Source organism: Stenella coeruleoalba, assembly GCF_951394435.1.
Source record: "Stenella coeruleoalba genome assembly, chromosome: 4".
NCBI lineage: Eukaryota > Metazoa > Chordata > Mammalia > Artiodactyla > Delphinidae > Stenella > Stenella coeruleoalba.
The window spans coordinates 71170592-71182688 of NC_137149.1; the positions used below are offsets into that span (position 1 = coordinate 71170592).

The 12097-nt window shown below is 39.2% G+C and overlaps 1 protein-coding gene across 6 annotated transcripts in view; it reads right to left on the reverse strand.

The window, feature by feature from the left end:
* Positions 1 to 12097, reverse strand: part of FRYL (FRY like transcription coactivator) — a 293018-nt gene that overhangs the window by 213078 nt on the left and 67843 nt on the right. Inside the window, exon 1 of one of the 6 annotated variants that reach the window (XM_079919434.1) lies at positions 2579 to 3187. The exons of the other annotated variants lie outside the window; for them this stretch is intronic. The gene's annotated coding sequence lies outside the window, so the exon portion shown is untranslated. Of the gene's footprint in view, positions 1 to 2578; positions 3188 to 12097 lie in introns of those variants that run through there. 6 annotated transcript variants of the gene reach the window in all.

Genomic DNA, 12097 nt, shown 5'->3' on the forward strand with positions numbered 1-12097 from the left:
TCAACGTCAAGGTGACAAAAATCTCACATCTTTTTTCTCCATTCCTAAGGGATCATGTCCGTTAGCATACAAATATACCATAATGATCACTCACCTTAAAGAGAATAAAAGGGGGGAGCCCTCCTCCCTCCTCCACCGCAAAAGCCCTGTCTTGACTGCCCTGTTTCTCTACTCCCCTTTACAATAAAAGTCCTCCAGACAACTGTCTCTATTCAGTATTTCGCTAGCTCCGCTTCTTCATCTCATTCTCTCCTCTCTTCTACCCCCAGGGCCGCTGGCCAGTGTCACTGATGACCTCCACACCTCATGAAATCCAAAGGTCAATAATCAGTCCTCATCTTAGTTGACTCCACGGCAGCATCCCTCTCCTGCCTTTTTGAAACACTTTCTTCACTTAGATGGCAAGATGCCACACTCTCCTGGTTTTCTTCCTTTTCCTCAAGAGCTGCTTTTCCTCTGCCTCTTCTCCAACTCAACATGTTGGAGAGCCCAGGGCCAGTCCTTGCCCCTTTTCTCCACTGACATTTACCTCTGGACCTTATCCAGGCTAAAGGCCTTAAATTCGAATCTGGAATTTGTTAGCATATAGATGGTATCTCTAGCCCAGACCTCTCTCTACTGAGCACTAACCTTGCAAATTCAAATACCTGTCTGCACATCTAACGAGATGTCAAACACAACTCTTAATACAGCCCCCTAAATCTCTGCCTACTCCCAGCACTTCACTTCAGTAAATAACACCACAATTCTTCTAGATGCTCAGGCCAGAAATCTGGCAGTCACTTTTATTCCTTTCTTTACCTCACACCCTCGTATCTAATCCATCAGCAAGTCTGTCAACCCTGCTTTCAAAATACTGTATACCTTAAATCTGGCCACTTCTCTCCCATCCACTGCTTACCACCTAGTCAGAGCCGTCATCATCTGTGGCCCAAACAATTCATGTCGCCTCTTAGCTGCTGCTGCTGCATCTACTCACCCCTTAATTCTACACAGTCACCAGAGTGATCTTTTTAGAATATAAATTTATTCACTTGTGCCCAAAAATCCTCCACTGGTTTCCCATCAAATGCAGAAAAATATCCCATGGTCTCCCTAACATTTCCTTTCCTCTATTCTAGCTACACCAGCTTTCCTGCTACTCTTCAAGTTGAAGCAGCTTATTCCCACATCAGGGCCTATGCACTTGCTAACTCCTCTGCCTGGAAAGGTCTTTCCCTTGAGTATGACTTGCCCCCTCCCTTCCTTCCTTTGCTCCCAGATGACTGCAAATGCTCCACAAAGAGGCCTTCCCCACCATGCTAACCTGAAATAACCAAAACCTATCACACTCTAGACAAACTTAGTTTTTCATCATAGAGTTTATCATCCAATATTTGTTTAATCTTTGCCTACATGACTACAAACAAGCTCCAGAAGGGCAGAGACTGTCTTGTTTACATTTATAATCCCTAGCACCATCTCCTAGCTCACAGGTACACAATAAGCATTTGTTGATTAAATAAATGATGTCAAAGGTAATACATGATATGCACTATAAAAAAATAAACCAATATATAGACTTTCAAACATTTTATTAAACAAAGTGAATATTAACTGCTTCATAAGGTTCCATTTTACAGCCTTTAGAGGAGATAAGAGTAGCACAGAATGACAGAGGAAGAGGTAAACTTCTTGTCTTCAGTACATAAATCCAGTATATTTGCATACTCTACCTTACATACATTTTGAGATGTAACCTAATGTTTCCAGAAAATAACAGGTTTTAAGCTGTTTCTTTTCTTCTTGTTAAAGACCTGAATCAACCTGCATCCAAACAATTAGCTTAAAAGGAGGAATAATACTTACAGGATAACCTAGGAATACATATTTAACAAGGTCAGCTGCCTGTTCAAATAGCCCCTGAGATAACTTAATCAACACAAAAGGGAAAACTCTAGCAACATTAGAAATTAAGAAGGGGTATCACCCCACCCCTGAAATTCTAAGCTCCCACAAAGGTATTCTAAGGTAAGAACAATGGGAAAGGAGAAGTAATCTGCCCTGACATCAACCATTATTGCTGTGCTCGAGAGCGGGCTTACAAGTGTACTCCACCGAGGCGCACCCCAGAAGATAATGCTCAATCCCCCCCTCCATCAAATTCACTGGGCTAAATACTAACTGCAACTTTCAACAGACTCTGACTATCCTTTAAGAGCAGGATAAGACAGAATAAAATCTCATGCCAGGCTGTGACGGAGCCTGTACTATTTATCAACACAGAATAGCATGTATACAAAAAAAAAAAAAATCACCAGTGTTAAAAGAACTGGAAATACAAGATTCATCAAAATGTTCTGAATTCCAAGGATAATGATCTTGACAGAATTCTAAACAAAGGTGTGAGACGTGAAACCATTTCCTTTTCTAAGATATTCACTCTCTTGGGGGGATACAGTGGTAGTCAGGCTTACCAAAGGAATGTCTACAACCAGGCTTAGGGACTTGAGGAGACTCTGCTCAAAAAACAACAAATCAACCAGTAAAAAATGATAATAATAATAAAGATATAGAGGATATTAACAATATTACTCACTTTCCCTCTCCTTCTAGGTTTTCCTTCTCTCTCTTGAAGTCAGGCATGGTCATGTGATTTGTGTTGGCCAATGAAATGTGAGTAGAATTGATATATAAACTTCCAATGGAAGCATTTAACTGTTGGCACTGGGCTCTGTACCTCTTTCCCACTGTCTCTGTAATTATGGAGGCAGGTGTTGATATGGAAGTGCATTGCCAAACCTGTAGGCAGAACACAACTTGCCTAAAAGGCATGAACTTGACATGAATAAGAAATAAATTTTTGCATTTTAAGCACTAACAATTTGAGGATTGTTTTCACTGCAGCATAAACTAACTTGATTATTTTAAAATTCCAATAAAATTAATTAAAATTTGGCAAATCCAGAAAATCAGACAAGGGGAAAGATGTTTCAGAGATAGAAAAACATACAAACATGACAGCATAATGTGAAATGGTTTATAACCATAGAAACAAAAGATTTTAATGGAATATTCCTTCAAAAACCAATAATTTCACCTTAATTTAAAAAATTTTAAGAATAGTAGGCTAGCTCTGGAAGGATGCACAAGAGGCTGGTAATACTGGTTGCGTCCAGGAAAGGAAACTGTATGGTAATAGAAAAAGTGAGGAGAGACTTCCGGTTTTCATTCCGGCACGAAAAGACACTTAGAAGTCACCACTCCGTCTTAAAAAAGTAAAAAGATAAACATATTGAAAAAGCAACAGCTCTTTTAAGATTCATAAGAGGAGTGAGGTCATAGGGCATACCACTACTCCCAAAACTGGAGACAGGCAGGTGCAGAGAATCACAACTTACGGGAACAGAAACCCATGAGAAGAAGCTTCCATGGAACCAGTGCCAGGGTAAGAAAACCTGAACTTTAACTGACAAACTGCTAGAGGCTCAGTGTGGACAACTCTGAGAGTTAAAAACTCCAAGAGGGGGCTTCCCTGGTGGCGTAGTGGTTGAGAGTCCGCCTGCCGATGCAGGGGACACGGATTCGTCCCCCGGTCCGGGAAGATCCCACATGCCTCGGAGTGGCTGGGCCCGTGAGCCATGGCCACTGAGCCTGCGTGTCCCGAGCCTGTGCTCCGCAACGGGAGAGGCCACAACAGTGAGAGGCCCGCGTACCACCAAAAAAAAAAAAAACTCCAAGGGGACCAATAATAGGGGGAAGCCCATACTTGTGAGTTTTATCTCCAATAGCTCCACCTGGTTCTCATAATGAATATCAAAGAAAAATCCCCTCAAGTTTCTGGCAGGGGGAGGGGAAAAATATTTTGAAATACTCCAAAGCATTCTGTTCTTCTTAACAAAGTCTGCCCTCAGGAGAAATTAAGAAACTCTTTAACCAGAGCCTAACTGAGCTAGGAGAAGGGAAATACCCAACCCCAGCTCCCTCTGGCCATCCTGTACCACCTAAGGTAGGGAAGAAAACTGAGAAGCACTTGTGAAATCCACAGTCTGGAGGCATAGGCTGACCCCCCAACACACACCTCACCACCACATTACTGAGAGCCTACTTAAATCAGTCTCTTACACTTGATACTGTAAGTCCATGTCCGACTACCAAGAAAATATTACAAGGCATGCTAAAAGGAAAAAACAAAACAAAAACAGTTTGAAGAGACAGGGCAAGCATCATAACCAAACTCAGATATGGCAGGATGTTGGAGTTACCAGACTGGGAATTCAAAACAACCATGATTAATATGGTATCTAATGGATAAAGTAGAAAGAAAGCATGCAAGAAAAGATGGGCAATGTAAGCAGAGAGAAGGAAATTCTAAGAGTCAAAAAGAAACAGTAGTGATCCAAAACACTGTAACTGAAATAAAGAGAGCCATTGATGGGCTAAAGAAAGAATATCTTGAGCTTGAGGCTATATCAATAGAAATCTGAAAAGAAAGAGAACACTGAAGAGCAAAAAAGAAAAAAGACTGAAAAAAAAAAATAGAATATCCAAGAACTGTGGGACAACAACAAAAGATCTAACATACATGTAATAAGAATAGGAGAAGAAAGAAAGAAACAGAATAATTGAAACAATAATGACTGAGAATTTCCCCAAACTAATATCAGATACCAAAACCACACATCCAGGAAGGTCGGAAAACAACAAGCAGGATAAATGCCAAACAAACAAACAAAAACACATACCCAGGATATCCTGTTCAAAATCAAAGATAAATTAAAAAATCCTGGAAGAGGCCAGAGGAGAAAAAAACTAAATCTTACCTGTAGAGGAACAAAGATAAGAATTACACCCACCTCATGCAAGCAAGAAGAGAGAGGAGTGAAATACTTCAAATGTTTATAGAAACAAACAAACAAATCGAGAATTCTGTACCCTGCAAAGTTATCCTTCCAAAGTGAAAGAGAATAAAGACTTTCTCAAACAAAAGTTGAGAGAATTTGTTGCCAATAGACCTGCCTTGCAAAATATGTTAAAAAAAGTTCTTTAGAGAGAAGGAAAATGATATAGGTCAGAAAATCAAATCTACATAAAGAAAGGAAGAGCATCAAAGAAAGAATAAGAATGTAAAATACAAACTTCTACAATTTTTAGTCTTAATTGATCTAACAGACAACAATTTGTTCAAAATAATAATAGCAACAATGAATTCAATTATGTATGCCTATAAGTGAAATGAAGGACAGCACTGATAGAAGGGAAGGGAGGGAAGAATTAGAATTATTTTACTATAAGGCACTCACTCTACTCATGAAACAGTATAGTATTATTTGAAAGTGGACTTGAATTAGTTGTAAATATATATTGGAAACTACAGGACAATGACTAAAAACAGTTTAAAAAGTAGTATAATTGATATGCTAACAAAGGAGACAAAACAGAATTAGATGAAATACTCAAAACCATAAAAGGCAGAAAAAGACTAGAAGGAAATAAAAAAGAAAAGAAAACATAGAACAAGGGCAACAAACAAAACAAATATGATAGAAATTAATCCAATTGTATCAATAATCACTTTGAACATCACTGGTCTAAATGAATCAATTAAAAGACAGAGATTGTCAAAGTGGATCAAAAACCAAGACCCACCAGAAACCCACTTTAAATAAACAGACACAAAGATTAAAAGTAAATGGATGGAAAAAGATATACCATGCTAACACTAATAAAAGGAAAGACAGAGTAGCCATTCTCATTTCATACAGAGCAGACTTAAAAGGAAAGAAATTTATGAAGGATAAAGAGGGGCATTAGAGGGCTTCCCTGGTGGCGCAGTGGTTGAGAGTCCCCCTGCCAATGCAGGGGACACAGGTTCGTGCCCCGGTCCGGGAAGATCCCACATGCCATGGAGCGGCTGGGCCCGTGAGCCATGGCCGCTGAGCCTGGGCATCCGGAGCCTGTGCTCCGCAACGGGAGAGGCCACAACAGCGAGAGGCCCGTGTACCGAAAAAAAAAAAAAGGTGGGGGGGGCATTAGAGAATGATAAAGAGGTCAGTTCTCCAAGAAGACATAACAATCCTCAACATGTATCTACCGAACAAGAGAACAAAGTACGTGAAGCAAAAACTGATAGAAATAAATACAAGGAGAAATAGATGAACCCACTATTATAGTTGGGGACTTCAACACCCCTCTATAAGAAATGGACTGGTATAGCAGTCAGAAAACCAATAAGGACATAGTTGAACTCAACAACACCATCAACCAACTGGTTATATAATTGACCTCTATAGACTACTTCAGCAACAGCAGAATACACATTCTTTTCAAGCTCACATAGAACATTCACCAAACAAATTTAAAAGAACAGAAATCACACAGCATCTACTCTCAGACCACAATGAAATTAAGCTCAAAATCAATGATAGAAAGATAGAAAAATCTCGAAACACATGGATTAAACAACACTTCTAAATAACACAGGGGTCAAAGAAGAAATCTCAAGAAAAAATTTTTAAATATTTTGACTGAATGAAAATGAAAACAAAATTTGTGGGATACAACAAAAAAAAATAAAAATCCTTAGAGGGGAATTTATAGCACTGAATGCATATATTAGAAAAGGAGATCTGAAAATCAATAAACTAAGCCTCCATTTTTAAAAACTAGAAAGAGCAACTAAATGCAAAGTAAAGAGAAGAAAAGCAATAATAATAATTAGGGCAGAAATCAATGAAACGAAAAACATGAAATTAATAGAGAAAAATCAATGAAACCAAAAGTTGGTTCTTTGAAAAAAAATCAGTAAAATCCATAAACCTCTAGCCAGGCTAACTAAGGAAAAAAAGAGAAAAGACACAAATTACTAATATCAGATATAAAAAACAGACATCACTACACATCCCATGAATAGTTAAAAGAATGAAGAAATACTATGAACAACTCTATGTCCACCAATTTGATAACCTAGATGAAATGGACCAATTCTTTGAAAGACACGCAAAGAAAACTTCAAAAACTCACACAAGAAGAAACAGGCAATCTAACTAGGCCTGTATCTATTAAAGAAATTGAATCAGTAACTAATAACATTCCAAAATAGAAAGCACCAGGCCCTTTACAAAAATTAAATTAAAAGGTATCATAAACCTAAATTTAAAATGCAAAACTATAAAACTCTTAATAGATAACATCAGTACAAACATAGATGACCTTGAGTATGGAAATGATGTTTTAGATATAACACCATAAGCACAATCCATGACAGAACTAATAAGGATATTGATAAGCTGGACTTCATTCAAATGAAAAACTTCTGCTCTGCAAAAGACAGTATCAAGAGAATAAGAAGACAAGCTACAGACTGGGAGAAAATATTGATATTTGCAAAACACACGTCTAATAAAGGGTTGTTTAAAAAAAACATACAAAGAACTCTTAAAACTCAACAAAAAGAAAAGAACCGGATTTAAAAATGGACCAACTCCCGGGCTTCCCTGGTGGCACAGTGGTTAAGAATCCTCCTGCCAATGCAGGGGACACAGGTCCTAGCCCTGGCCCCGGAAGATCCCACATGCCGTAGAGCAACTAAGCCCATGCGCCACAACTACTGAGCCTGCGCTCTAGAGCCCACAAACTACAACTACTGAAGCCCACGTGCCTAGAGCCTGTGCTCCACAACAAAAGAAGCCACTGCAATGAGAAGCCTGCGCACCACAACGAAGAGTAGCCCCCGCTCACTGCAACTAAAGAAAAGCCCGCATGCAGCAATGAAGACCCAATGCAGCCAAAAATAAATTAAATAAATTTTAAAACTTAAAAAATAAATAAAATAAAAATTATCCAACTCCCAACAGTGCACCCTAAGGGGACTCAGGATGGGAAAGAACAGGACACTGGCCCTAGACAGCTAAGGTGCATATCAAAGGAATGATTTCAATGAGCCCAGACTCTAGCATCTTCCCATACAGAGAAAAGTGCTAAGTCACAGGTATAGAAAGCGAACTTATGGTTACCAGGGGGGAAAGTGGGGATGTGTCGGGGGGAGGGGGGATAGATTGGGAGATTGGGATTGACATCTACACACTACCACATATAAAACAGATAACTAATAAGGACCCACTGCATAGCACAGGGAACTCTTCTCAATACTCTGTAATGACCTATATGGAAAAAGAATCTAAAAAAGAGTGGATATATGTATATGTATAACTGACACATTTTGCTGTACAGCAGAAACTAATGCAACATTGTAAATCAACTGTACTCTAATAAAAGTTTTTAAAAAATTTTTTTAAAAATGGGCCAAAGACCTTAACAGACATCTCACCAGAAAAGATATTCAGATAGCAAATAAGCATAGAAAAGATGTTCCACAGCATATATCATCAGGGAAATGCAAATTTAAACAACAGTGAGATACCACTGCACACCTATTAGAATGGCCAAGTCCAGAACAATGACGATACCAACTGCTGGAGAGGATGCAGAGGAACAAGAACTCTGATACACTGCTGGTAAAAATGCAAAGCGACACAGTCACTTTGGAAAACAGTTGGCAGTTTCTTACAAAACTAAACATACTTTTTACCTTACGACTCAGCAGCTGGTGCTTTTTGGTATTCACCCAAGTTGAAACCATGTCCATGCAAAAACCTGCACATGGATGTTTACAGCAGCTTTATTCATAATTGCCAACCAAGATGTCCTCCAGTAGGTGAATGGATAAACTGTGGTACATCCAAACAGTGGAATATTATTCAGCACTAAAAAGAAATGAACTATCAAGCCATGAGAGGACATGAAGAAATGTTAAATGCATAATGCTAAAGTGAAGGAAGCCAATCTGAAAAAGCTACATATTGTACATACTGACATTCTGGAAAAGACAAAACTATGGTGACAGTAAAAAAAAAAAAAAAAAAAAAAATCAGTGGTTGCCGGGGAGGGGTGGGAGGATGATTAGGCAGAGCACAGAGGATTTTTAGGGCAGGGAAAATACTCTGTGTGATACTATAATGGTGGATATATGTCATTACACATGTGTCCAAACCCTACAATGTACAATTCCAAAAGTGAGCCATAATGTAAACTATGGACTTTAGGTGATTATGATGTGTCAGTGTAGACTCATCAGTGGTAACAAATACACCACCCTGATGGGGGATGTTGTTAGTATGAGAAGCTATGCATGAATGGGAGAAGGGCTCTATGGGAAATCTCTGTACTTTCCTCTCAATTTGGCTGTGAACCTAAAACTGCTCTCTGAAAAAAAGTCTTTATAAAAAATAAAGTCTACAGGGACTTCCCTGGTGGTGCAGTGGTTAAGAATCCGCCTGCCGATACAGGGGACACGGGTTCGAGCCCTGGTCCGGGAAGATCCCACGTGCAGTGGAGCAACTAAGCCCATGCGCCACAACTACTGAGCCTGCGCTCTAGAGCCCACGAGCCACAACTACTGAAGCCCGCGAACCTAAAGCCTGTGCTCCACAATAAGAGAAGCCACCGCAATGAGAAGCCCGCGCACCGCAACGAAGAGTAGCCCCCGCTCACCACAACTAGAAAAAGCCTGTGCGCAGCAACAAAGACCCAATGCAGCCATAAATAAATTTATAAAAAGTAAAAAAATAAAGTCTATTAAGAAGGCTTTTTTTTTAATAAAAAAAAGAAAACCTTGTCTTATGTGATCTGACTCTAATTCCAATTATTTCTACAAATCTTAAAAATTACGTTTTCTGCTTTGGTTGACATTAAAACAAAAATAGTTTGAAAATTTTAAAATGACATATGTATTGCTATATCAAAGACAATGCCACAATTTTGACTTACTATAAACCAGTCTTCCCATTAAAATTAACTTCTGAAAATAAAAAGCTCAATTTTTTAAGCAAATATTTGGATTTTATTCTTGGGTGTGGCATATAATTTTACACAAAAACAAAAACTCAACTTTATAGAAATCTTTGCAGAGACTGGTTTTATATGGCCTGTGATGGAAATCAATTTACAATACAATAAGTTGTATAAAATTTTTGAAGCGTGTGTTTATAGGCATTTTTCATGTAAGAGGTCCATAGCTTTCATTAGATTCTCAAAGGGGGCCATCATTCAGACAAGATTGAGAATGGCAAGTTTTTAGGTATCAGTTAAACCAAGACATTCACCCACTAATTAACACTGAGGCTTCTACTATGATTAATCATGAAACCCTCTCTGACCTCCATCCTGTATCTGTTCCCCCTTCCAAGAACATAAAAGGAAAATAATTTATTGTCACCCAAGTATTTAGGGAAGTACTAGGGAACACCGTAAGAGTTCATTAGTATATGAAAGAGGACGATCGGAAGTCAATTAAATCACCCCAATAATCATTTTTTTAAAGGATACATTCACATATGGTTAATGGGATCCTGCAAAATAACTGGGCTACACGCATCAAGACATTAAAATGGCCATAACCTCTACGTTAATAAAGGAGAATTTACCAAAAAGATATAATCTAAAATCAGGCTTAAAAAAATATATGCAGAAAGATGCTTAACTGCATACAGTTAAGAACACAGGCTCCAGAGCCAGCTTGCAAGGACTCACTTATGAGCTAAGCAGCATGAAGCAAGTCTCTTAACCTGTTTCCACGCTTATTTTTAAAAGGGATAATAAAAGTACCATTTCAAGACGGTTTCATGAAGAGTAAATGAATATATGTCAAATGCTAGCGTACAATAAGCCCTCTGTAATTGTGTGCGCACTTAAACCTACTAAGCTTCAACCATGTGTCAGGCACTGTCCTAGGCAGTTGAGATACATCAATGAACAAAAGAGAAGAATCCTGCCCTTCTTAGAGCTTACATGCTAACAAGGGAAGACAATAGACAACAGAAATAATAAGTAAATTATGAGGCATAAAAAGATGAGAGAAGCTATGGGGGGAAGAAAGGAAAAAGAAAAAGTAGAGAAGAATCACAGACTGGCAAGTGCCAGAGGTGGCAGGCGTTGCAATTTTTAAATAGTCAGAGTACATCTCATTAAAAAGGTGACATTTAAACAAAGACCTGAAAACTCCGCCAGGTAGCTATCAGGAGTAAGCACATTCCGGCCACGGGAAGAGCAATCACAAAGGCCCTAAGGCGGGAACATGGCTGGTACATTAGAGCAAGAACAAGGATGATTAGAGCAGATGAGTAAGGGAAAGAGTAATAGGAAAAAAGGATTAGAGAGGTAACGAGGGACCAACTCAGGTAAGGCCTGTAGGCAGCTGTGCTCTGGGGAGCCACTGCACGGTTTGCAGAAGAGTAACGTGACTGTCATACATTTAGAAGGATTGCTCTGGCTACTGTGCTGAGAAGAGTACAGTGGAGAAGCACTGATGCCACTACGAGGCTATTTGTGACTGAAGTGTTAGCAAAACCCTTGTCTTTGAGCCTGAGAAATTGCTCTTGGATTCTGTTCATCTTCTAGCTCTGTTCCCCTGGAAACCATACAGGCAGAATGTCAGCTGTGTTACCAGGCAACGTTGCTTATGGTAAAAATGACTATTGGTAAGTTGCTTCAGACCGAGAGAAACAATAAATACCTGGTGAGTGGCTGTAACTGTGGGCTTTCCTTACTATGGTGACTTCTATAATTCGGCACATACCTTGTAGGGATCCTGGAAGCTATGCTCATGGGTAGTTACACAAGATAATGGCTCTTGTGGAACATGGGGCTCCTAAGCAAAGTTAGTTACATATCCATCATGTGAGCCTCATCACTCTTACTTAAGCTTCACTTGGAAGAGGGGAGAGGCACAGAGAATGGTTCCGGCTGTTCTCTTTGTAGACAGCTACAAGGACTCCTACCAAAGAGAGTATCTGATTCTTCTCCGCTGGTAAGCTGTGTTTCTTGTCCCATATCCTCTTAAGCAAATCTGATGTCAAATGTGGCCTATGGCAATCCAAACATCTGTCTTGTTGAACCCTAAGAAAATTCCCTGGGTAGCCACTGCTCTGTTGTGGTAATCCAGGCAAGAAATGTCAGTGACTTGGACCAGGATGGTAGTGGTGTCAATAGGAAACAGTAGTAAGATTGCAAATATAATTTGAAGGGGGAGCTTTTAGGATCTTCTAATGAATAGGATGTG